The 27868-nt window shown below is 43.1% G+C and overlaps 3 long non-coding RNA genes, 1 other non-coding gene and 1 pseudogene across 4 annotated transcripts; 3 read left to right on the plus strand and 2 right to left on the minus strand.

Moving 5' to 3' along the window:
- Window positions 1-27341, plus strand: LOC111590155 (E2F transcription factor-like E2FE; annotated as a pseudogene).
- On the plus strand, window positions 10597-13465 carry LOC118473264 (uncharacterized). Its single transcript, XR_004852516.1, has 2 exons — window positions 10597-11240; window positions 13155-13465. It is a non-coding gene; the product is annotated as an uncharacterized lncRNA (long non-coding RNA).
- On the plus strand, window positions 14055-15815 carry LOC103637790 (uncharacterized). Its single transcript, XR_558365.2, has 3 exons — window positions 14055-14787; window positions 15391-15516; window positions 15646-15815. It is a non-coding gene; the product is annotated as an uncharacterized lncRNA (long non-coding RNA).
- On the minus strand, window positions 21462-23003 carry LOC109942449 (uncharacterized). The gene is made up of 2 exons (XR_002265301.1): window positions 22509-23003; window positions 21462-21769 (listed from the first exon to the last, which is right to left on the minus strand). It is a non-coding gene; the product is annotated as an uncharacterized lncRNA (long non-coding RNA).
- LOC111590190 (small nucleolar RNA Z247) lies at window positions 22376-22511 on the minus strand. Its single transcript, XR_004852902.1, has one exon. It is a non-coding gene; the product is annotated as a small nucleolar RNA Z247 (small nucleolar RNA).
- Window positions 27342-27868: the final 527 nt, after the last annotated feature.

A 27868-nucleotide genomic window follows, 5' to 3' on the forward strand; every position in this document is an offset into this window, starting at 1 on the left:
ATGGATGCCCCCGCCTCTGGGCCTTCCTTCTCTAGTGCCGAGTCCTCCGCTGCTACAGCTCAGCCATCGACGACCGACGCTCAAGCGCCTCCGGTGGATCTACAGGCACAGGTGCCCGTGCAGGGTGCTGGCAACGGCGTCGCGCGAGCCTGCCGCCACCACACATACAACCGCAAGCAGAAGTCGCTCGGCCTCCTCTGCTCCAAGTAAGGCTAGCTCTCGCCTCTCACGCCTCCGGTTTCGCGCGGATGCTCCGGCGGGCGGTGCTTTGACATTGTTTCTGTTCCTTCCTGCTTGAAGCTTTGTAGCGTTGTACGACCAGGAGAATGTGCAGGTGATTGGTCTGGACGACGCGGCCAAGCAGCTCGGCGTCGAATGCCGCCGAATCTACGATATCGTCAATGTTCTCGAGAGCGTCGGGTGAGCCACGATTTGAAAGAACGGGAACGTGTTTGCCTAACTTGGCTCATCACGGGTACATGTTATATAGAGGACAAAAGCCTGAAGATATACATGGGAGTTGCGATCTGATGATTACATTTTGTTACATAGGATCATCTGCGACTGAAAATCCATGGGCACTGCTAGTTTCATCTGTACCAGCTTCATTCTTGGTCGAATTCCCTGCACAAAAATGTTGCACACGACCAGTTTTGTTACAGACATTAGTAGGCATTGAGTTAGCACAATTTTCATCCCCTGGGTTTCGAAGAGAAGCGATTAGAAGAAGAATCTCCTTCCTAAGAAGGGCCCCAGCATTGTGTAGAAGAGTGGCGAAGGGAAAGATCGTTTCATCGAACACGACATCCCTAGAAATATAAACATGACCATAGGATGGCTCAATACACTCGAATCCTTTGTGCATTGGGCTATAGCCGAGGAACACACATTGGATGGATCGAAAGGCAACTTTGTGGGTGTTATAGGGACGTAGGTTGAGCCATATGGTGCAACCGAAGATACGAAGGGAAGTGTAGTCAGGTTGTTCTTTAAGGAGGCGATAGATAGGTGTTTGGTAGTCAATGAACTTACTGGGAAGGCAATTGATAAGGTATGTGGCTGTTAGGAATGCTTTGTTCCAGAACTTAAGTGTCATAGATGTGTTTGCTAATAGGGCAAGGCCAACTTCGACGATGTGTCGATGTTTTTGTTCAGCAGCCTTGTTTTATTTATGTGCATGAGGGCAAGAAACTCTATGGGCAATCCCAAGTTGTTGGAAGAAAGGGTTGAGCCCTTGATACTCTCCCCCCGAGTCAGTTCGCATGGAGATAATCTTTTTGTTAAAACGCCGCTCTACAAGATTCTAGAAATTGCGAAAAACTTGGATGACATCAGATTTTGTGGCAGAACCGTCCGAATTATTCCAACTTAGGTGCCTAAGTCCCGCCTTAGAGGCTAGACCACTCTTAAATAGGAATAAACTGTCAGTCCCTCGGATCTAGTCCGATAAGACCACTAACAGGATCAAGTACCACATACTCACTCGAAGGTGAGGCACAGAGCAAATACAATAAAGCATAAAACCATAGTTTAAAGAAGTGCTTAAGGTTATTACAACATCATCGGTGTTTTGCAAAAGTAGTAATCATTGTTCGGAATGCAGCGGAAATTAACTAACGGTAAATGAAAGGGAGGATGGGGAAGCCTGGCCCATCACTCCTCATGCTCCTCTCCTGCTGAGGTAGAGTCCCACTCGACTGTCCAGCCCGGTGGCAGGATGGACGACCAAGTCACTCCAGCAACCATATCCTCCAGAGAACCTGTAAAAATTATGCCACAAGCAAGACTGAGTATACTAATACTCAGCTAGACTTACCCGATGTGAGGAGTCTACTCCTCTACCTCTAGACATGCAGCTATTTGGCTGAGGGGTTTGGTTTGCCAAAAGCACTAGCTGAGTCTAAAATCAAGTTTTAGCTTTTCAAGTTTAAGAATGATCCTTTTTAAACTAGATGTGTACCTAGCTATCCATACAAGGTATCAAACATTATATCAATCAACATCCTTTGCCAGTCACATCATTTCCACATATTACTCAATGTAGCAGCATGGATCAAGTAGTCTCATTAGCTGCGAGAAGCAGACGATTCGAATCGAGTTTTAAACCTTGCAAGGTAAACCTAAACACAAGACGTGGCGAGGCACTCTGTCCCCACACATATCAACCGTCCCCATCGATTCCCTGGCAATAGAAAGAGGCCCACCGTCTTGGCGTACAATGCCTCACTGACCCCGACTGCCGTCGTGCAGCGACCGCACTTGTACCCACCATAACCGGAATGGGAGACCACGTCTCAGGTCGCGTGAGGAGATCAATCCGCGGGCAGGTTCACTCAGGTACTAGGCTTACCGATTTATCATATTTCTCGGCATGTGTTTAGTACATTCAAACGCTTGACACACGGTACCACACCTTAATCCTTATTCCAATTTCCGTCTCGTAGACAACGCATTCCCATGGATCGTTGTCCACAGACCATCATCATTCCGATATACGAAATGGATACAACCAATTCCTGACCTCGCGCGAGTGCTAGAAAAATCACTCGACTTCTACCGAGATCCCTAATTAGTAAAGCAGCTACTCGACCTAGCATACTAGTATCCATCTCAAAAGGAATCATGAGTTCATGCAACTAGGGTTTCAGTCAACTCCTACACTTAAGTGCACAATACAAGCCTACAAACATTAAGTGCAGTAAAATAGCATATATAATGGTTATGCATAAAACCCGGGCTTGCTTCAATAGTTGGGGCAGGCAGATCCTCAGTGGCAGGCTCTAGTGCTGGCTCCTAGACTACCTCCTGAGCAACTCCTTGCTCAGGAATGAGGATGCACTCTCCGTCAGCGAGATTTCAATCTATTGAATGCAATGCATAAGATACATGTATATTAATGATATTTCAATTTGGTAAATACTATGTATGGTGAAACAATATTAAAGCAGTGGGTAAACTAGGGTTTCTTTATCGGATGGTGCTCTTAGTGTTTTGTACACACCTATTTTAGGGTCTTGAGTGAATTTAAGAATTTTAATCATCTACTTTATGTTTTATTAGACTCCTAGATATATTTAGTTGTATAATATTAATTTCTTCCACAATTCCCTTTTTACTTTCTACTTAAGCTTATTTTTGAGTGCTCTTGAACTACCATAGTGATTTAGAATTTTCCAAAAATGTTGCAAAAATTACAGTGGGTAAACATCGGTCTGTAGTTTATTCTACAAATTTTGGGTTATAATTAATTAAGATAAACCTTGGGAAAAATAACAAAAGTGAGGGTAGATGGTCACTTTGCACTACAACTCTAGTTTAGGTGAGAGTCCTGTACTAAAAATTATTTTTGTCAACATCTATGGGTAATGACAGGTCTCTGTGCCAAAAATCACAGAAAGTGACCAAATGGTTATTTAGTTGGGATTTTCTAAAGTTAAATGTCAAAAAGGCACTTATAACTAACTTGCCATTTGAAAAATATCAAACAATAGAACTTGTATTTTTTTCTAGATTTATACTAGCATATCAGTAGTTATCCTAAGGATTGGGGTGGTTTCTCTTTAGGGTTATTTTTCTAGGATTTTTCTAAGTTCTTACTGTTTTTATGAAATAAAATATGGTGCATTTCTTTTGTACTAATAGAAGGTTAAACAAAATTTTCTTATGAACTATGTTACTCAAAAAAGCTAGAAAAAATGTGGTTGCCCTCTGGTTCTTATTTTAAATTCCCTTTTTCATTTTCTTAAGGTTTGGACCAAAACAAGTTTTAATGGTTATCCCTTCTTTAACCTAGTATACTGGGGAGTTTAACATTTTTAAACAGAGTAGTTGGTAGTTAAGTATGTCTCTAATTTTTCTTACCCTCAGTCCAAAAGTATTTCTATTTTCCCTCTATTTATTTAGTTTTGGACAGTATACTTATTTAAATTAAAACTCTAAAAGTATTGCAGGAATCAAGGTGTTTATTATTTTTCCTAAATAGTTCATAATATTTAGGACCTAGCAAAATTAGTTTGACCAAATTTGGTTGGATACAACTCAAGTTATGAATTTTTCAAGTTCTGTACTCATTTAAATGAATAAATCTTAAAGGTTTAAGGAAAACATGTTTGCACCGGGGCCCCTGGGGGTTTTCTTTAACTAAACCATTTAAATTGTGCCCCTGCGGAACTGTTTCACTGAGTCACTGACATCGCGAATACCCCCTGGCTTTTCTCTCTCTCAACCCGAGCTCCCTCCTTGCCGGAACAGTAGCCGTAGAGAGGAAAAAGGGTGGCGCAACTTACCGGCGGTGTGAGAGGTCTGGTGGAGGGCTGGGCGAGGTCCGGGAGGTCCTGACGGTCACGTCGAGGGGCGGATCACCGGCGGTGATGGCCGGAATAGGGGTGGCCGCATGCGCAGGCGGTCGGGCTCGTCGGCGGTGTGTGCTCCGGCCTGCTCATGACAGTACAGTTCAATTAAATGGCACGGGGAGCTTCACTGGAGGTCAAGGATGCTGTAGGCACAAGGAATCGACGAAGGGCTTACCGTATAGCTCGGTCTACGTGTGACGACGGTCGGTAGAAGTCCGGCGACGTCAATCCGGTGTCTCCGGTGAGGTGATGTTCGGTCTCCGGGCTCAGGGAGCTTCACTGAGCTCCGGGGAAGCTAGCCGAGGGGTCTGACGGGGTGGAGGAGGACTGGAGTGGCCGGTCTATGGTGGCCGGGGCTTGCGCGACCGCTTGCACATGGTTCTCTGGGCAAACGCTGGTGATCTTGTGCTCGGGCGGGATTGGGAGCGAGCGAGGGCGTATGGTCGAGACCGGGGTTGGCTTTATAGCCGCGGGCTCGGGCATGGGGTTGAAGCGGCGTGGCGCGGCGCGCGCGGGGCTGAGCGTCAGGGCGTGCTCTGGCGTTGCCATGGCGCGTCGAACATGTGGCCGTGTTAATCTGCCCGAGTTCTTGCGCCTGTTGAGCACCCAAACGTGCGAATCTTGCCATATGACTTGTGTAAGATTTCTTCCTTGCACCTAGAGCTATCTAGTTCATGTGAGTTCCAAGGGGAGATCGGGTCTGGCTTGGAAGATATGGTGGCGCCAAGTCTTGTCTGTCTGCACTGTTCACCCCGCGACAAAACAGATGCCAAACTGTGTCAAACGACCTTGGTTTGGTTTTAAATTTTTCAGGGGTGTGCCCTGGGTAGTTTGGCTACTTGTTGTTATTTGGACCATGTGGTTTTGGCACCAGCAAAAGGGTGAACACTTCCGATCTTTAGATTAAGGCTGATTTTTGACTTAGAGAAAAATGGATTGCTCTAGGGTGCTCTCTACTTGGGGCTTGATTTGGGGTTTCTGTAGGACCTTTTTGTAATACCTCCCTTACTATATTTTGTAGATACATTAATGTACTTCAACTTTTGTAAAGCCTAAAATTGGTAGGAGAAAAAACATAGAATAAATAAATAAATATATTTAAGATTAAGTGACTCTTGGTAAAAGAGAATACATTATTTCCCTAAATGAGTAAGGTAATATTAGTTTTAGATAACTTGAAAGTTGATCCCATACTTAAAAGTAATTTCTTTCCTTAAATGAAATAAAATGAGTGGGTGTCACATTTTGAGCCTTTAAAGGGGAAAATAATTAATATAAATATATAGGTTTATAAAAAATATATAACCTACACTCATACTGATATTGTGGATGTTACATTTAGAATAAAATTTGAAACTCATGTTTGAACTTGAACTTGAAAACTGAAAATAAACTAGAATGCAGAAAATTCTCTCATCTCAGCAATTGGGCCGAAACTGCTTCACCCGACCCATTTCTACTCTCACGCGCGCAGCCTGCCTGCGCGCCCTGTGTCACCGCCGTGTGGGACCTAGTCACGGTGGCACTTACGTGTGGGGCCTGGATGTCAGGAACCTCTTCTCCCTCCCTTATCCGCTTTTCTGTTGGGGCATGCCGAATTCCGTTGCCGCACAAACAGTCCCCCGCGAAATAGCAGACGAATCCTCCGCTGTGATCATCTATTGATGGTTGGCATGCATCCTGTTGGAGCTCTCAACGTCGTGCATATATATACGTGCCCCGGAACCTTCCCTCTCATCACAGTTGGTTAATCATCGCCATATGCGGGGTCCTGTGAGAGCGCATCAAAGAGGAGAGAGAAGTGAATGTGAGGACCGCTGCTCGGTACTATTTCTGGGCGAGCAGCGTGGTGCCTGGGGCAACGACGTAACCAGATGAAGTCTCTGCAGTGCCAAATCGGGTGGGGCGTCGGGGCCCTTTTTCTCCAGTCTTGCGGTCGCCGGGTCCTTGTGCTAGGATGGCCGAGTGCAGGGCGTGTTGGGGAAATCATGGGAGAAGGAGAAAGTCGTTGGGGTCGTGCAAGCGTTGATGGTGGCGTGGTGTTCCTGGAGAGTGACCATGATGCCTCATCAGATTGCGTCGCATGTCTTCTGCGTCTAGTCGAGCAAAAAGGGAATGGCTGGTGAGCATGCAGTTCTTCGCCAAAGCAGACGCATCAACACTGAACCGCTGCTCGTCGCGAGCAGCGCTGTTGGCGCCCATGCTTTTGGTAAGACACCCATCTCGAGTACATGTTGGCTCTCGCACTCTTTTACGTTCACCTACGATAGGAGATATGGACCCAACGACCGAGCATGTGCTCCGGCAATGGCGGCCACCGCGGTGGTCTCTCATGCCACCGTATTTGATGTCTATAGGAGGAAGATGTGGCCTGGACCGTTGATTGGTGTTTGGGTGACTAGGATTAGTTGGGATACCGCTTCGGCCGGGCGCGATCTGGGACGTTAATCTCCCATCGGGCGGTCGACAGACATCACACGACTCATTAAATGAGTGCCGCTGGATCGAGATCCGATGCTTCTGGTTGCCTACTGATTAACATCTAATCTTGGCACTTGATGCGTGATCCAACGACCCAGATTTGGTCATACCCCTTAGGCTGGAGATCTTGCAAAAGAAACCCTGTAGAACTCGAATACTAACCCGCCGTCCTGGGCGGTGTTCTCTGTGTCTGGGGAATCTTTCAAGCTAGCCCCTAGCCTTTTATTTATTCATGCGCCCAGTCCAGAAGCTTAAGAAATTCAGAAAAAAACAATTTAGGAAATGGTTTTTGTGTATAAAAATACATCCAGAACCTATTTAATTCATAGAAATTCCATTTTTACTCCTTTTTAACCCATTCCAGTTGCAATAACCTTGTATTAATATTGTCTATCAACTGGTAGCACTTTTTAGCCATGAAACTTGAATTAAAATTGTTCATTAGGATTAATCTATTCTAAGCACTAAATAATTTCGGAAATTCATAACTTAATAATCGTAGCTCCGAATTTAGTGGTTCTTATTTATAGGATCTCGTTATGCAGCGTAGAATATTATTATATAGTTTATTCCTATGTTTGGTGTAATGTTAATTTTGCCTATACCATGTTTGTCTGTATTGCTACGTTTAGCAGTGAGGACACATGTCATCTGAAGAGCAAGTTGGTACCTAGAATCTCAAGTGCTAGGCAAGTTGTGCCCTTGATCACTTCTTTTTACCCAGTCATGTTCTGATTAATCATAATGATCTGCATAGGTTAATTTTGATGGGACCCAACAGGTTACCCTAGTTTGATTATCTTTATACCTTGACTCCACTAAACTTTTTGGGTAGTACCTGCTATTGCTTTATGTGGTTTTGGGTATGAAGATTACACTATTCATGATTATACTTTTGTTATCAGTTGTTATTTATTGTTCATGTTAAGATCATTATGTTAATTGGAACATGGAGAACCACCCGGGAAAACAGTGCTACCACAAGGGTTTATGGACGCCCTTGGCTGATTAATTAGGAAAGCTAGTGGATGACTACCTTACCCGAAAGGGGCAAGGGCAGCAGGGGAGTGGTCAGTGTAGGGAGGCCCTTGGGATGATTTTGCTGCGATGGCGGTCATGCGAGGGATTCCTGCATTGGAGCTTCCTATAAACTGTAGCGGGTTTTCTGAAGCTAGTGGAACTTTGTAAAGGCCTCGTAGTGTTACCCGGCCTCGCCTCCTCGGTAGAGGTGTATGGGATTGGCCGTCTCTTGGCAGATGGGTAACATGACTTGTGGGTAAAGATGCGCAACCTCTGCAGAGTGTAAAACTGGTATACGAGCCGTGCTCACGGTCATGAGTAGCTCGGACACTCACATGATTAAATTATGGAACTTAAATTCAATTTGTCATATGCATTGCATCGCAGGTGATGTTGTTACTTTTGTTCTACTACTTAATTGGGTTGGTATTTACTTATACTTAGTAATTGCTAATAAAATTTTGACCAACTTTAAAAGCAATGCTCAGCTCTAACCATCCTCTTTGGTAAGCCTTGCACTTCACGTGAGCTCCCACCTTTGGCGAGTTCATGCACATTATTCCCCACAACTTGTTGAGCGATGAACGTATGTGAGCTCACTCTTGCTATCTCACACCCCCCACAGGTCAAGAACATGTACCACAGGATGAGGCACTTGGAGGATGCTGCGATGTGTTCGTGAGAGGTCTAGGTCGTCATCTCCCAGTCAACTTTGGGTTGCTGGACCGTTGTCTCCTTATAATGTAATTATTTATTTATTTTGTATAGAACTCCTGTTATGTAGTAAAGATGTGACATTCGATCCTGTGCCATGATTCATCATATGTGTGAGACTTGGTCCTAGCACACCTGGTGATTATGTTCGCGCCCGGGTCTTGGTGCCCCGAAACCCGGGTGTGACAACTTTGGTATCAGAGGAATGTTGACTGTAGGACGAAACCTAGATAGAACTGGACAACCATTGTCTACTTACCTTTGCTACTCTGATTCTTTTCTAAACTCTTCTTAATCTTTTCTCATCTATTTCCGCTTTACTCTGATTATTCTTACCTTTTCATTACTAAAGACAAATGTGGATTTCACACTTTGAGATCCGGTGCATATAGTGACTTTAGGAATAGGAGACCTAATCTTAGGAACAAAAACAAAACTATTTTTTAAGTATCTATGCTCTTGAATGCTTGTTCTTATGATATTTGTCTGATTTGGATCTTTGATTGAGTGTGATGGGTTGTGGAGTAATGTCCACAATTGCATCTGCATATACATCTAGGCATAAAGAAGAATATTTACAAAATAACAAATCAATCTAGATTATCCTTCATTAAAGATCTATCTTATCTTAACAGATCCATCTTATCTTAAAAGATACTATATTATCTTAGTGGACTCATCTTATCTTGAAAAGATTTATCTTATCCTAATAGATCTAACTGACCTCAAAAGATTCTACCTTATCCTTATGGATTCATCTTACCCCAATAAGCATATTTATCCCGCACTAGTGTAACCACCATGATCTAATCCAAAGTAATTAGATCTTATCTAGTCCAAACTAGTTATACCAATCTGATCTAGATCCCATCTAATCTAACATGATATAATCCAAATTGAGTTACTTAAATAAGTTACATAATGTTGGCGACATAAATTAGGCCCTAATTCTATAAACATATCTTACCCTAAATTAATACCTTGGACTAACTCGTCCGTAAGCAACAACCTAACCTACATCATAGGTTGCCTAATCCAGATATCCCAAAAAAGGTAAAACTATGTTTAAACCTAACTACCTCATGTACCCTAGCTATCCTAACTATATGCCCTTAGCCATATGTCCTCAACTCGGATGGCAACTCCAGGATCGAGGGCCAAAGAAGACCAACCACGTCAAGGGAGGATAAGCACCAACTCAAGTCTTCAAAGGGCAAAACGGAATCACCAGATGAGTCAAGATCCACCATCCATAATGGAATCTTTCTTTGCCCTAATCCTTATTACCGCAACCTTCTCTACTTCTGCCTAATAGCTAAACATAGTGTACCCATGTGTTCGTAATCATTTCCTTATTTAATGACTTAAAAAAAGTATATAGAAAACATTTGTGCTTAAAACCACTCGGGAAAAAAAACTCGAAACTAAACTGCAACTAAACATTTGGCTTTCTATAACCCTTTTCTTACAAATCTCGAGGACGAGATTTCTGTTAAGGGGGTAGGATTTGTAAAGCCTAAAATTGGTAGAAGAAAAAACATAGAATAAATAAATAAATATATTTAAGATTAAGTGACTCTTGGTAAAAGAGAATACATTATTTCCCTAAATGAGTAAGGTAATATTAGTTTTAGATAACTTGAAAGTTGATCCCATACTTAAAAGTAATTTCTTTCCTTAAATGAAATAAAATGAGTGGGTGTCACATTTTGAGCCTTCAAAGGGGAAAAATAATTAATATAAATATATAGGTTTATAAAAAATATATAACCTACACTCATGCTGATATTGTGGATGTTACATTTAGAATAAAATTTGAAACTCATGTTTGAACTTGAACTTGAAAACTGAAAATAAACTAGAATGCAGAAAATTCTCTCATCTCAGCAATTGGGCCGAAACTGCTTCACCCGGCCCATTTCTACTCTCACGCGCGCAGCCTGCCTGCGCGCCGTGTGTCACCGCCGTGTGGGACCTAGTCGCGGTGGCACTTACGTGTGGGGCCTGGATGTCAGGAACCTCTTCTCCCTCCCTTATCCGCTTTTCTGTTGGGGCATGCCGAATTCCGCTGCCGCACAAACAGTCCCCCGCGAAATAGCAGGCGAATCCTCCGCTGTGATCATCTATTGATGGTTGGCACGCATCCTGTTGGAGCTCTCAACGTCGTGCATATATATACGTGCCCCGCAACCTTCCCTCTCATCACAGTTGGTTAATCATCGCCATATGCGGGGTCCTGTGAGAGCGCATCAAAGAGGAGAGAGAAGTGAATGTGAGGACCGCTGCTCGGTACTATTTCTGGGCGAGCAGCGTTGTGCCTGGGGCAGCGACGTAACCAGATGAAGTCTGTGCAGTGCCAAATCGGGTGGGGCGTCGGGGCCCTTTTTTCCAGTCTTGCGGTCGCCGGGTCCTTGTGCTAGGATGGCCGAGTGCAGGGCGTGTTGGGGAAATCATGGGAGAAGGAGAAAGTTGTTGGGGTCGTGCAAGCGCTGATGGTGGCGTGGTGTTCCTGGAGAGTGACCATGATGCCTCATCAGATTGCGTCGCATGTCTTCTGCGTCTAGTCGAGCAAAAAGGGAATGGCTGGTGAGCATGCAGTTCTTCGCCAAAGCAGACGCATCAACACTGGACCGCTGCTCGTCGCGAGCAGCGCTGTTGGCGCCCATGCTTTTGGTAAGACACCCATCTCGAGTACATGTTGGCTCTCGCACTCTTTTACGTTCACCTACGATAGGAGATATGGACCCAACGACCGAGCATGTGCTCCGGCAATGGCGGCCACCGCGGTGGTCTCTCATGCCACCGTATTTGATGTCTATAGGAGGAAGATGTGGCCTGGACCGTTGATCGGTGTTTGGGTGACTAGGATTAGTTGGGATACCGCTTTGGCCGGGCGCGATCTGGGACGTTAATCTCCCATCGGGCGGTCGGCAGACATCACACGACTCATTAAATGAGTGCCGCTGGATCGAGATCCGATGCTCCTGGTTGCCTACTGATTAACATCTAATCTTGGCACTTGATGCGTGATCCAACGACCCAGATTTGGTCATACCCCTTCGGCTGGAGATCTTGCAAAAGAAACCCTGTAGAACTCGAATACTAACCCACCGTCGTGGGCGGTGTTCTCTGTGTCTGGGGAATCTTTCAAGCTAGCCCCTAGCCTTTTATTTATTCATGCGCCCAGTCCAGAAGCTTAAGAAATTCAGAAAAACAATTTAGGAAATGGTTTTTGTGTATAAAAATACATCCAGAACCTATTTAATTCATAGAAATTCCATTTTTACTCCTTTTTAACCCATTCCAGTTGCAATAATATTGTATTAATATTGTCTATCAACTGGTAGCACTTTTTAGCCATGAAACTTGAATTAAAATTGTTCATTAGGATTAATCTATTCTAAGCATTAAATAATTTCGGCAATTCATAACTTAATAATCGTAGCTCCGAATTTAGTGGTTCTTATTTATAGGATCTCGTTATGCAGCGTAGAATATTATTATATAGTTTATTCCTATGTTTGGTGTAATGTTAATTTTGCCTATACCATGTTTGTCTGTATTGCTACGTTTAGCAGTGAGGACACATGTCATCTGAAGAGCAAGTTGGTACCTGGAATCTCAAGTGCTAGGCAAGTTGTGCCCTTGATCACTTTTTTACCCAGTCATGTTCTGATTAATCATAATGATCTGCATAGGTTAATTTTGATGGGACCCAACAGGTTACCCTAGTTTGATTATCTTTATACCTTGACTCCACTAAACTTTTTGGGTAGTACCTGCTATTGCTTTATGTGGTTTTGGGGTATGAAGATTACACTATTCATGATTATACTTTTGTTATTAGTTGTTATTTATTGTTCATGTTAAGATCATTATGTTAATTGGAACATGGAGAACCACCCGGGAAAACAGTGCTACCACAAGGGTTTATGGACGCACTTGGCTGATTAATTAGGAAAGCTAGTGGATGACTACCTTACCCGAAAGGGGCAAGGGCAGTAGGGGAGTGGTCAGTGTAGGGAGGCCATTGGGATGATTTTGCTGTGATGGCGGTCATGCGAGGGATTCCTGCATTGGAGCTTCCTATAAATTGTAGCGGGTTTTTTGAAGCTAGTGGAACTTTGTAAAGGCCTCGTAGTGTTACCCTGCCTCGCCTCCTCGGTAGAGGTGTATGGGATTGGCCGTCTCTTGGCAGATGGATAACATGACTTGTGGGTAAAGATGCGCAACCTCTGCAGAGTGTAAAACTGGTATACTAGCCGTGCTCACGGTCATGAGCAGCTCGGACACTCACATGATTAAATTATGGAACTTAAATTCAATTTGTCATATGCATTGCATCGCAGGTGATGTTGTTACTTTTGTTCTACTACTTAATTGGGTTGCTATTTACTTATACTTAGTAATTGCTAATAAAATTTTGACCAACTTTAAAAGCAATGCTCAGCTCTAACCATCCTCTTTGGTAAGCCTTACACTTCACGTGAGCTCCCACCTTTGGCGAGTTCATGCACATTATTCCCCACAACTTGTTGAGCGATGAACGTATGTGAGCTCACTCTTGCTGTCTCACACCCCCCACAGGTCAAGAACATGTACCACAGGATGAGGCGCTTGGAGGATGCTGCGATGTGTTCGTGAGAGGTCTAGGTCGTCGTCTCCCAGTCAACTTTGGGTTGCTGGACCGTTGTCTCTTTATAATGTAATTATTTATTTATTTTGTATAGAACTCCTGTTATGTAGTAAAGATGTGACATTCGATCCTGTGCCATGATTCATCATATGTGTGAGACTTGGTCCCAGCACACCTGGTGATTATGTTCGCGCCCGGGTCTTGGTGCCCCGAAACCCGGGTGTGACAACTTTGGTAAAGGGTTCAAGTCATGAATTGGTCATTTGCATAGTTTTCCCTTTAATCTAATGTTTGGGGGTTTAATGGCTCAAGAGGGGAAATTAGGGTTTTAGAACCTTTTCATAGGTGAAGATACATGAAGGCTAGGGCATCCCTCCCATCATGATCACTATTTAGGTTAGCCATGGTTCTAAAGCTTTGGGTGCCTTCACTTTCCACTTAACACATGTGATAATAGGCCATAGGTGTAAGCATTGAGCCAGGGCCTTGGGTAACACCTGGGGTGTTACAAATTTCTTCTTCAAAAGATATATCCATGTGTATTTGGTGTGGTCGTCAATAAAACTAACATAGTAATTATGTCAACCAGCTAAAGAGGGTGTTGGTTCATCTAAGAACACCAATTGAAAAGGCACACTGGATACTTCATTGGGGTTTTTACATCTGTATCCTTAGTTGTGGCACAGACCTCATTGCTACCCTTAGTTTTCAGACGACCTCAATCATACCCATGCCGCTCTCCTTTCCTCATTCATGCACTCCCATGTTGTTCCCGTGAGTTGTCGTCGACTGATGTGTGGACCCAAATTTCTCTCCAGTCGTCTTCCTCTCCAGTCGATTCCCCATTCCTCTCCAATCGTCTTTAGGACCGAGCCCGCCGATTCCCCGTTCCTCTCCTCCCTCCTTGAACCCAGGACCGATTCCCCATTCCTCTCCTCCCTCCCCGAACCCGAGCCCATCTTCACCAGCGTGGTGCAGTGGCCTGCGGCGAACGCGACACGACGGCCTACCTACGGGCACAGAGCACCGGGCGGACGGAGCACCGGGTGGACGGATCCGCATGCGCGCGCTGCTCCGGCTCCTAGGAGCGAGCCCGAGAGAGAAGCGTCGCCGGCACCACATCTCACCTGCCTCCTTCCCAACGACGGTGCTGCTCCTCCGGTTCCTCATCGAGGCTCCGGCATTTGTCGGCCCCGCTGCTCCGCGGCCTTCTCTCTAGCACCGGCCGGCGGATCTAGCCTCGATAGGCTGGCAGGAGCTAGCGGCCACGACGCTCGTGGCCCGTGTACTCCCAACAACAGCGCCGCTGCTCTAGCTCCCCATCGACGCTCCGGGATTTGTCCGCCCTGCCGTTCCGCGGCCTTCGGCGCACCCCTGCTACCCCGACTGTCCCTGCCCTATTCTCGTTCTCTATGGCATGAGCATCGGCCGTCAGATCTAGCCTCGGGAGGCCTGGCAAGACCTAGTACCCACGACACATCGTGTCCCCGTGCTCCACAGCCCCCTGCTCTGCCAGTTTGAGTGACTGTCTGGTAGCGACACCACCCCTGCTCTCATCGTACATCCTGCCTCTAGCCAACCCCTGTAAGTTTTCCACCATCGTCTCTTTATCATTGTCCTTAGCATTGAACTTGATTTCTGATTCTTGGATGTAACTAACATGGCTGAGAAAAAATTAAGATATCTAACTAGGGTCAACCTAGTAAATCAGCTTACAGCTACTTTTTTCTTTAAGAAAGCAAGAGCACCATCTTTGGATGGTAGATGCCTCGCTCCAATATCTAAAAAAACAAGAGTACCTTCTTCATAGAAATTAGTTCAGCTTCCAACACATCCACGTGGTAAACAATAGTATGTAACAATTCCTCCTTTTCAAATGGCACTTGGGGTGGATTTGCTTCAAGTGCTTGTACCTTCTCCTCTAGCTCACCAAGTCGTGTCAATACGGATGTAAGGGTGCCATTTCCCATATATCCTTGATGGAAGTCAGCACTATAGTGGTCACATGTGATGGCCTGGTTTGAGAGCCTTTTGGTCACTATGCTCAGGACAAAATAGAGGAATGCTGACAAGGTCAGGATTAAGAATGTTGACCATGCAACAATTCGAGTTTTAAGTCCACAGGTTCCCTATGAGAGACAAATCAACAATTGCTTGCATTTAATTAGATATTTTTTTTGTGTTTAGTAGCATGTCACGTGCGAGCAACCCCTTCAATGCAGGACATGGATGGCCCAGGTACGGGTCTGTGCTGCTCACCCGCTGCCCCGAGTGCAAACGTCCAGAGCCACTAGTGAGGCTCATATCGAAAAGGTAAGTGAATTCGTTAAGTGTGAAAGCAAGCCACGCCCAGGGAAGGTCTGTCTTTGTTTTGCTGATTACTACTTATTTTGATGGTTACTACTTTATTACTGCTCAACTATGTTTATTTTGGTGGTTTAGGTTCATGAAAAATGCAAATTTTTCATGTGGATGGATGATTACATTAAGATGGTCGAAGGGACAGGGTTTACTCGCGGCCTGGGGGAGATGATGGCATCTAATTTTGGGGACGAACGAGTGGCAGCAATTAGGGCAGATGTTACTGCGAATTGGGACATGTTTACTACAGATCTGAAGAAGATGAATAATAACTTGAGCGACTTGAAGAAGATGTTTTGAGTTTTGTATGCTTCCATGATTTTTATTGCCTTGCTTTTCTTTGTTATGAACTATGATTGCAAGCGTTAAATATGTATATGTATGATGGACCTCCTTGTGATGGCATTTTAGATGACCAGGAAGTTGTGTATTCTCCTTTTAATATGTATATGTATGATGGACCTCCTTATGATGCAACATGTATATTGGCAGAGTTTTGTCTTGGTTCTACGTCTTGGTCTTGGTTCTGAAAACTGAGCTCTATACTGAAAATAGAAAACATCGCTCTATACTGAATTTGTTTTTTTTTGAACTTGGTTCTGAATTCCAGTCATGGTGTTTCTCAGGAAAAATAAACAAAAAATGGGGCAACAAAAGAGGGAAAACAGAGCTCTATACTGAATCAAGTCATGGTGTCTCTCACGAAAGAGAAACAAAAAAGGGGGCAACAAAAGAGGGCTCTAACCCAGTACCCCGAGCAAATCAGATAGAGGACACACCATTACACTACACAAACACTATTGAAGGGATAGGGAAGTGTAGCTATTTGAGATGCTTCCATTATCTGAGCTACATTTCTTTCTTTTGTTTGTTTTTTTTCCTAGGAAATTGTAAAATTCGTTCATCTAGCCACTACAAACTTACTTCATGCATAGACGTCCCTTTTTTGGACTATTTACTATTTTTGTGGGTTAAATGCCTTCCTAGCCAAAAATAAATAAATAAATAGCAAATTTGGTCAAAAAATAGTGAAACTTGGCATGGACTCATGTTTTGGCCTTATTTGCTTAAGGTAAACAATTCAGAGGATTATGCAAAAGTTTGAATATAGGTGCTTAACAAACGGACACATATCTTACTAAGTTTCATGACATTGGACTACAACTACATGGTTTGAGCTACATTTCTTAGTTTTGTTTGGTTTCTTCGTTCAAATTTGTACAATTTGTTCATTTAGCCACTACATACTTACTTCATGCATAGATGTCCCTTTTTTGGACTATTTACTATTTTTGTGGGTGAAATGCCTTCCTAGCCAAAAATAAATAAATAAATAGCAAATTTGGTAAAAAAATTAGTGAAACTTGTTATGGACTCATGTTTTGGCTTTATTTGCTTAAGGTAAAAAATTCAGAGGATTATGCAAAAGTTTGAATATAGGTGCTTCACAAACGGACACATATCTCACTAAGTTCCATGACATTGGACTACAACTACATGGTTTGAGCTACATTTTGTAGTTTTGTTTGGTTTCTGTGTTCAAATTTGTACAATTTGTTCATCTAGCCACTACAAACTTACTTCATGCATAGATGTCCCTTTTTGGACTATTTACTATTTTTGTGGGTTAAATGCCTTCCTAGCCATAAATAAATAAATAAATAGCAAATTTGGTCAAAAAATAGTGCAACTTGGCATGGACTCATGTTTTAGCCATATTTGCTTAAGGTAAAAAATTCAGAGGATTATGCAAAAGTTTTAATATAGGTGCTTCACAAACGGACACATATCTCACTAAGTTTCATGACATTGGACTACAACTACATGGTTTGAGCTACATTTCTTAGTTTTGTTTGGTTTATTCGTTCAAATTTGTACAATTTGTTCATCTAGCCACTACAAACTTACATCATGCATAGATGTCCCTTTTTTGGACTATTTACTATTTTTGTGGGTTAAATGCCTTCCTAGCCAAAAATAAATAAATAAATAAATAGCAAATTTGGTCATAAAAATAGTGAAACTTGGATGGACTCATGTTTTGGCCTTATTTGCTTAAGGTATAAAATTCTTTGGATTATGCAAAAGTTTGAATATAGGTGCTTCACAAACAGACACATATCTCACTAAGTTTCATGACATTGGCCTACAACTACATGGTTTGAGCTACATTTCTTAGTTTTGTTTGGTTTCTTCGTTCAAATTTGTACAATTTGTTCATCTAGCCACTACAAACTTACTTCATGCATAGATGTCCCTTTTTGGACTATTTAACTATTTTTGTGGGTTAAATGCCTTCCTAGCCAAAAATAAATAAATAAATAGCAAATTTGGTCAAAAAATAGTGAAACTTGGCATGGACTCCAAAAGCTGGATCTACTGCATTCTTGCAATTTCTTGCAATATGTCATAATCCTCCACACCTTTTGCATTTTCTCTTCCTTGGTCCAAGTCCACTACCCTCGGCACTTGATCTTATTCTAGTTTTTCTTGGTCTTCCTGCTGCTCTAGTCTGGACTGGAGCGTTGAGAACGAAACCAGGATTCACAACCTCCCACTGATGCTTTGCCTCTATGGAAGGCACATTCGCAGCATATGTTGCTTTGAACTTTGCAATAGAGTAGTAATTATGTACATATTGATCAATTTCGCTAGCTACACCACGAAGGGAAGTAATGAAAAATAGGGCATGAGTGCATGGCAGCCCGGTGATCTGCCACTACCTACAAGTGCATGTCCTGTTCGATAAGTCCATTGGATATCTCCATTCCCTCTTTTGTTTGTCCAACACTGTCACCTCTGCCTCAAGCGGTCTGCGCTTGATGAAAGACATTTGCAAACCTCTAGTCTTTTCATGCAATGTCTTCATCACAACTGGGATTATCATGTGGCCATCAAACCTCTCAAGTGCAATTCTTTGACGCAACTCAAACTTTACCATAAGCATTTGTCGAATCTTATCTAGCAACTCCACCAAATGAAGCCTCTTTGTTTTCTAATCCATGCATTGAATGACTCCGCCAGTTATTGTTCACATAGTCCACCTTGCACCCTTCACCAAATTTGCTTCTAGCCCATAGATATTTGTGATGACTTTCCATGTATATCTTTAACCTAGAGTTCGTGTACAGTTGATTCACATGATAGTTATGCTTTCTAAGGCTATATGTCAATGATGCTGGCCATAAGTTGTCATCAATCAACTTTCCCTTGAAAGATTTGCCCAAGTTTGAAGCAAAATGCCTCATGCATTCCCTATGCTCTACTCCAGGAAACACATAATCCTCTGCAGTTTCTAAACCCTTGCAGGCGTCTGTGTGTATAGTCAATCCATGTGGAAACCCTATAACCTGCCGCAAATTCTGTAGGAACCATGTCCAACTTTCTGTTGACTCTGCCTCGAGGACACCATAAGCCACTGGAAAGAGCCAACTATGTGCATCAATGGCACAAGCAGCTACTAACTGGCCTCTGAACCTCCCATAAAGAGTTGTTGCATCCACTGCTAGATAAGGCTTGCAACCAGCTAAGAACCCACTCCAACATGCTTTGAATGAAACGAACACCCTTCTAAAACATTCTTTGTTCAAAATCTTGCCTTTCACTTTATAATCCACCGTATGATGGTCAATCTCAACAACACTATCTGGGCACGTCTTCTCTACTTCAGCTTTGAAAGTGAATAATAAGTTAAAGCTTTCCTTCCATGGGCCATAAATCTTGTCAAGATCCATTTCCTTGCCATAATACACTCTCATGTAAGGCACCGAAATGTTGTACTTCTCTTTAATCTTCTTTACTAGTTTAGTTGTACCAATGCATGGGTTATCTGTCATCCTCTCTAATACTGCATCTACACACCATCTACTTGTAGCTACCTTATGTGACCCTTTTCTTTCACTTGGACAAGTGTGAGGAGATGGATTCACTTTGACCTGAATAATTGTACTATTCCGCATCCTCCACTGACACCTCTCAAATGCGCAATGAACAGTCATTCTAGTTGGCTCACTCTTGTCAATTACATAATCATACTCACCTTTGATGCAATAGGTAGCAAGTGCATTCCTAAATTCAGTCATCGATGCAAATGTGCTGCCTTCTTTTAAGGATGGATTATCTCTGTCATAATCATTTCTCGGTACATAATCACCCTCTCCTTGCTCATCCACCCCCATAGCTATGTTTTCCTCCTCCTCCTCTTCATCAGCCTCTTCAAATTGTGCCCCTGTGACAATATCTCCATCATAGTCCTCAAATTCTAGCATATCCCACTTGTCAACAAACTCAGGATACTGCCTCTCATCATTATCTGGTGCAACAACTACTTCTATTTGTTCAACCTCATCATTGGGAATAACACGATCCATCCTATTTCATAGGAAATAACGACGTTAAGAACCCATATGGGCAAAGGGAGGCAAAACCTATGCAACACCTATTTTAGTAGCCAACATTAAACAGAGATTAGATGTTCTGCTCCTTGCCTGAAGGAGACGAGCAGGTACTGCTGCTGCTGTCAAGAAGATCACGTCGATGACTGGATCTCACACAGGACCATCAAGCCGGAAGCTTGTAGGGCCTCGGGAGGGCGAGCAGGGGCGCGGACCAGCGGGAGGCATCGAGAGCGCAGGGCCTCTGGAGCGTGGAGCGTGGGGCGCGTGGGGGATATAGCACCGGGAGGCAGCCGTCGGGCAGTGGAGCCGCTTGCCTCGGCAGCCGAAGCATGGGGCACAGAGCACCGAGAGGCAATCGTTGGGCAACAGAGCCGCTGGAGACACAGAGCAGCAGAGGCAACGGAGCCGCTGGAGGCCGGCCGAGGATCCGTCCGCCAGGAGCTCAGGCCGCGGAGCAGCAGACACACGGAGTAGCTGGAAACCGACTGTGGATCCGTCCGCACGGTGCTCTGTGTCTGTCGGTAGGCCGTCGCGCCGGTGAAGAAGGCCGCCGCGCTGCGCCGATGAAGAAGGGCTCGGGTTCGGGGAGGGCATGAATGAGGAAAGGAGAGCAGCTGTGATATCCTGGCCTCTAGGATGGTGATTTCCTAGCCCAAGGCTTAATAGAATTAATAGAGTAGTCATATCAACAAGGTGCATCTTCTTTTTCGAAAGCCTATCTCGAAAGAACCTCTAAGTTAAGCGTGCTTGGCCGGGAGCAATTTGGGATGGGTGACCGACCGGGAAATTTTCCTGGGTGCGCATGAGTGAGGACAAAGTGCGCACAAAAGACTCGTGTTGGTCTGTGGGGACAATATATGATCCTAGAGAGCTTCCAGGAGTAAGTACCGCCGGTCCAGGGATTGGACGGGGTGTTACAAGTGGTATTAGAGCCGACCCTCGCGGTTTCACGGGCGTGTGTGGGCTAGAGGGTTCGGGTATATGGCGCATGGCGCATGTGGGCCCAGAGTGGTCACATGGTATGACATATGACGACACTAGACACAAAGACGTGGCTAATAGGGGAGGTTCCTGGATTGGGGTTGACCGACGAGGACGTCGGTCTTCTAAGGGGGGTCGATTGTGATATCCTGGCCTCTAGGATGGTGATTTCCTAGCCCAAGGCTTAATAGAATTAATATAGTAATCATATCAACAAGTTGCATCTTCTTTTTCGGAAGCCTATCTCGAAAGAACCTCTAAGTTAAGCGTGCTTGGCCGGGAGCAATTTGGAACGGGTGACCGAACGGGAAGTTTTTTCGGGTGCGCATGAGTGAGGACAAAGTGCGCACAAAAGACTCGTGTTGGTCTGTGGGGACGATATATGATCCTAGAGAGCTACCAGGAGTAAGTACCGCCGGTCCAGGGATTGGACGGAGTGTTACAGCAGCATGGGTATGATTGAGGTCGTCCGAAAACTGAGGGTAGCAATGAGGTCTGTGCCAAAACTAAGGATACAGATGTCAAAGACCCAATTTATTAGATATAGGATAAGACAACTGATGGCTCTTAGCCATTTGACAAGAACCACATACGGACTGACTGTCTTTATCACTAATGAAAGGAAGATCATTATCTCTAATGACTCGATGAACTATGGGAAAAGCAGGATGCCCTGACCTAATATGCCCACTTGGATGAAGTCAGCTTTTTTGCACTATAGTCTATAGGCTTGTCGTGCAGTAGATGTCCATGACGACCGGTACGTGAGGGGGGTACAATCCACCAGTGCATATACCTCGATGGAGGGTCTACCTCGTTTCCTTGTCCTTTATAAGAAAGAAATTTGGATGAAATTCAAGGAAAATATGTTATCATCAATTAACCGATGAATAGAGATTAAATTCTTATGGGCAGAAGGGACATGAAGAATTTTATCAAGATGGATGTCATGAACAGGAATATGAAAAACTGAACTGCCAATGTTACTAATTCTCATACTGCACCACTTGCGGTGTGAACTTGATCATGCCCATTGTAGTGCTCACGAACAGTCATCTTTTCAATATTGCTGGTGATGCGATCTGATGCTCCACTATCGACATACCTATTTGTATCTACTCCATAACTAGTAGTAGCAGCACCAGCTACCTTGGGGTTTTGTTGTTGTTCATCTTCATCATATCTGTACTAGTATGAGGAGCCCTCATGACCAATCTTCTTGCATATCTGACATGTTGGTTTAGATTGTTGGCCTCCTTGCTTTGAGAAGGTGGAATTTAGTGCAAAATTCTGTGGAGGGCCTTCATGCCCACGGCCTCTATTACGGAGACCACCACGACTTCTGCCTCTCCCTCGTCCACGAGCAGCGGAATTTGCTGAGGGCTGGAACTAATCACCACCATAATTTTCTTGATACATCTCCATGCGTGTATCATAAGCCAACAATTGCGCATATAATTCACTCAGAGATGGTGTATCAGTTCGTCCAAGGACAAATAACACAAAAGGATTGTAATCAAAATCAAGACCATTAAGAATGTACTGAATTAGTTCATCATCGCTTACTGACTGCAGCTAGTTCATCTTTAATTGTTGTCATCTTGGAGAAATAGGCCGCCATGGACGGAGATCCCTTCTTGAGGTTGGAGAGTTGCATATGCAGGTTGGTAACCCACGCCTTGGAGTGCGCTGAGAACATCTTCTCAAATGTCTCCCACACCTCGGCAGATGATTCAAGAGTGGCGACTTGCGCCAGGACATCTTTTGACACCGAGTTGAGCAAATAGCTCAATAATTGCCGGTCCTTTGCCAGCCATGCATCATACTCCGGGTTGGAAACTAGGATCTTCTTTCCTTCTTGGTTTACTTCAATCTCCTTTGGTGGCTCTAGAGTTTTTCTAGTCAGGATGCCTAGATATTGAGCACCTCGAATCGCTGGAAGGACCTGTGCTTTCTAGAGAAGGAAATTTATTATCCCTCGTGAGTTTCTCCGAGACTACAGGTCCTAGGTTTGCTGGTAGATGTGCTTTTGGAAGAAGTAGCTCCGATTACCATGAAAGAATGGGAACGTGATTGCCTAACTTGGCTCATTACGTGTACATGTTATATATCAATGTTTTCAAGTCATCCGATTAATCGTGATTCGTCCAAGTCAGTTTGGACCAATCACGATTAATCGTCCAAGTGGTCCGACTAATTGTAATTAATCTCCCTAGTCGGTCAGCTAGAACGACCATCAAATTGTCCGACTTGAAAACATTGTTATATAGAGGCCAAAAGCCTGAAGATATACATGAGAGTTGTGATCTATGCGCTCAGTCTGTTACATAGGATTTCCTAATCTATCTCTAAGGCACATAGATCTCAACAGACTCTTGATATCTAAATAAACTCAAGCATCTATATCTCTTATCATTTAACACAATTTCCTTCTTGGAATGTGATTTCGTGTTTTGTGCTTTCGAACCGTGATGTGCTATCCTGCTTTAACAATTTTTCTGGGGTGTTGGGAGACCTCTTGCAGATTCTTGTGCAGAGGGCCAAAAATCGGTATACATGGCTCAGAATTGAGGGAGTCCCTGCTGCACTGAAAGAACTCAAGGTTTGGATTCGATCCTGTAGTTCCGAGTCCCACCCATCTTAGCTTCCATTGCCAACCTCATTACCCACAATTTACCCTTTTTATCATATTTGCTTTATCAGGAGATGAAGTTAAGGGAGATGTCCGGATCACCAGTGTTACTGCCAATAGAGGACTCCTCTACTACCAACGTTAGTTTTCTTCAACTGATTTGGTTAACATTAATCTTGTTAGAAAATACCTGATGTTGGTGTATCAATTTCTTCGGGTTTTGTGATTTCAAAGTTATCAGATGACGAGGATGATGAAAAATTGGGTGATGTTGCCCCTCACTGAAAACTGTGGCCAAGATTTCCCGATTGTTCAATATGCTGATGACACACTATTGATAATGGAAGCTTGCCCCAGGCAATTATTTTTCCTCAAAGTAGTTCTTAACTCATACGCAACCTCGACGGGGCTCAGGGTGAAATATAATAAATCAAGTATGTACCCGATCAATGTCTGCCCAGAAAAGATGGAGGTTCTCTCTAGAACATTCAACTGTGAGACAGGATTAATGCCTTTCACCTACCTTGGTGTCCCTCTGGGCTTGTCAAAACCCAGAATCCGTCATTTTTTACCACTTATCCAAAGGATTGAAAGGAGACTGTCTTGCTCATCTGCTCTCCTCTCTCAAGCTGGAAGATTGGAGTTGGTTAACTCAGTTCTCTCAGCTCTCCCGACTTTTCTTATGTGCACGCTTAAAATACATGCCGCCACAGTCAAGAAGATAGACGCTTACAGGAAGCACTACCTCTGGAGAGGAAACGATGTGAACTCAGAAAAATTGCCTCTAGCTGCATGGTGCATGATTACTCAGCCAAAAGGCAATGGGGGCCTCGGAGTGGTCAGATTGGAGACGCACAACAAGGCTTTGCTATTGAAATTTTTACACAAGTTCTTCAATAATTATGACTTACCCTGGTTAAATCTCGTATGGAACAACTATTACAGGTCAGACAGACTCCCTAGCTGCTCAAGAATTGGTTCCTTTTGGTGGAGAAGTCTTCTTAGTCTTATTCAAATTTTCAAGGGACTGGCAGCACCAACCATTGGCAATGGGAGAACTATCCTTTTCTGGGAAGATCTGTGGAATAAGGGCATCCCAGCTCAACAATATCCGGAATTGTTCTCCTTTGCTTGCAACAGTAAACTCTTTATCAAAGAAACAAAACAAAAAGAACACCTTTTCGAGATTTTTCAGCTTCCTCTGTCTACACAGGCTTACGAGCAGTATCTTGAGCTAAATGAGGCCTGGGGACAAATCACTGTGACCAACGCAAAGGACACTTGGAAACTTATTTGGGGATCAGAGATTTTCTCTACAAAGAAGACTTACAGGCATCTTATGGGACATTTTCAAGTTCACCACATTTTCAAATCGCTTTGGAAAAATAAATGTCAACCTAAGCATAAAGTTTTTTATTGGCTGTGGCTGAAAAACAGACTGAACACAAGGAATATGCTGAGGAGGAAAAACATGACACTTGAGTCATACACATGCGAAAACTGTATCTGGCAAAAAGAGGAAACACTATACCATCTCTTCCTCAGATGCAACTTTGCTAAGGCCTGCTGGAATTCAATTGGTTTGACGCCTCCTAGAATTGCTAATCCCGAGGAGGCTTCGGCAAATCTCAAACAGCAACTCAATATTCCCTTCTCTATGGAGATAGTTATCCTCGTGACTTGGAGCATTTGGAAGTGTCGAAATGCATGGTTATTTCAGAACAAGATCCAACGGTGCAGCAATGTAAATATGAATTCACAAAAGAATTACTCCTGGTCATCCATAGAGCTCGGGGAAGATTCGATTCCTCCATTCCTGACTGGCTTCAGCAATGGCAGTAATAACTAACCCTTCCCTTGTGTAATATGTCTATCTGTATGCCATAAAAACTGTATTTTTTTCTAGTTTTAATAAAATTTTCAGTAGGGGTTCCCCCTCCTGTTCTCTCAAAAAAAAGATGCTGAGAGCGAGAAGCTCAGCCACTCTGTTGACAATATGTCTGATAAACCTGACGCACCCAGATGCCGCCTTAGATCTAGTATAGTGGTTTAGTTATGTTCTTGTTTTACCTGGAGCCTTCTAGCGTTTATGTCGTGTGTTCACTTAAAGTTTTGGAGTTGTATTCTTAGATCATCGAAAGGAGAAGTCCCTTGGGCTCCTCACTCAAAATTTTGTCAAGCTCTTCCTCACCATGGAGGTGAGAGGACTGAATTCATCCTGTATGGTTCAGGTTATTTTTCTTTCGCACTTAATTGTAATGATGCTTGTCTTTCATGCAGGTAGAGACGATCTAACTTGACGAAGCTGCAAGGCTTCTCCTTGGAGAGGGACATGCAGAGAGCAACATGAGAAGTTAGTACATGCATTCCTTTTGTTTAGTTCCATGCTTGTTGTTAAATGCCTTTCCTATCCAAATAGAACACACAATGATTCTAATGTTCGCGAAGCAGCCAAAGTTTGTCGATTGTATGACATTGCCAATGTGTTGTCTTCTTTGAACTTCATTGAGAAGGTAGATTCTCAATTGCATACTATTTCAAATGAATGGAAATGATATTTCTGGTTGTTGGCTGCTGAACATCGTTTCTTCTAACGTTTGTTTCAGACGCAACAAGTAGACACAAGAAAACCTGCGTTCTAGTGGCTAGGCCAGGCAAAGCGAAAGCAAGAGAACAATGTTGCAGTTGCTCTACCTCCATTCAGGAAGGCAATTCCCAATAAGAGGGCATTTGGGACTGATCTTACAAACATTGACAATAAGCAAGGCAAGTTAGACTTGGTAGCAGAGAACAAAGTCAACCTCATGTAGGGTGCTAGCAACATGGTGAAGACTTTTGACAGGCAGCTGGGGCAAGGGAAAAGGAGTGACTTTGTTTATGGGCCCTTCCACCCTGCTGGTGCAAAGAAACAGGAAATTAATGATCAAAACGTTAAGCAGTAGAAGAGGAAGACCATTCAGGATTGGGAAAACCTAGATGTGTCCTTCCGTCCACAATATCAGAATGAAGGTGAGCTTAACATTTTATTTACCAACAACTGCAACATTGAAGAATTCTTTGTCAAAGAAACAAAATTGCATTAACAAAATTCCGTTTGTTCTCTTTTAATTTCTTGCAGTTAACATGCAAGCACTTTGCTTAGTGTATGATCTGATTTTGAATGGGGAAATAAAAGAATCTGGAAAATACATGAACAACTGTGAATTGTTTACTACAAAGACTTTTGGAGGTTCATAGTATTGCCATAAATGTCAAGTTTTAACTTCACCTCTTGCTTGATACTTAAAACAGTACATAAATGCATCAAACACGAAACAAGCAGCTGTGTAGTTAAGACGTTTGTGTTAAAACGTTTGAAACCCAATTTCCATGTCTAAAAAATCTTATGGGGATTATAATTTTTAAAGGAAAACATAGATGTTTGAATTTTTTACCTAAATTACAAAATCTGAACTCGTATTGAGAGAAACATATTTACATTTTTTGCTATAGAAACTTATGAAACCAGTAAAGATTCAATATTACATATTCTTACCATAGATTTTAGTGATACAATTATGCACAAAGTTTAGTATTTTTTTGTTTGTTTGTTTGATCACTTGCGCTATTTCTGTTAAACTACTATGGAGGATTGATTCTTTTGATAAGTGCTTGGATTGAATTTACACACAACTTTTGTTGCTACAACACTGAATGATCTTTTTGGTCATTATGTGGAAGCATGGAAATCATGGTACTTGGATCTTACCCGGGAAACAACATCATGAAACATAATGTTAGCAGGTCAGCTATAACTTGTAAGCCTATTTCAATAGGTAGATCAACTCAGTTGATGCTTGCTTTGGGAATTGCCCTACACAAGTAATAAAAACACGAAGGCGTTATTGTCTTTCGTTTGTATTTGCTCGTCTGCTAGAAATGAGTCCATTTTCACAAGGAAAAAAGGCTAGGAAATTGATCGAATTGTCAAATTGTTGCTACTGGTCAGTATGTAGTCAACACCAAAATGTTACTATTTCCTCTTTCACTATCAGCTTTGTATATCATATAGCCTAAGCCCTATGAGTCTGTATCGACCATCACATTAGTCATCGATTATATTTTTGACGCTGCTACCGATCATCGTCAATCCTTATCTATCGCAGAGCTTCAGTTAACAACTTTTACTGCTAGGTTAAAGACACCTTAACGTTGCATCAACGTTTTCTTTTATAGAATTTTAGTGAAACATGATGTTTTATTGAAATATAAATTCATCCAAGTACATAATCAAGCATATAAAAGTACATAATTT

The sequence above is a fragment of the Zea mays genome, chromosome 9 (genome assembly GCF_902167145.1).
Source record: "Zea mays cultivar B73 chromosome 9, Zm-B73-REFERENCE-NAM-5.0, whole genome shotgun sequence".
NCBI lineage: Eukaryota > Viridiplantae > Streptophyta > Magnoliopsida > Poales > Poaceae > Zea > Zea mays.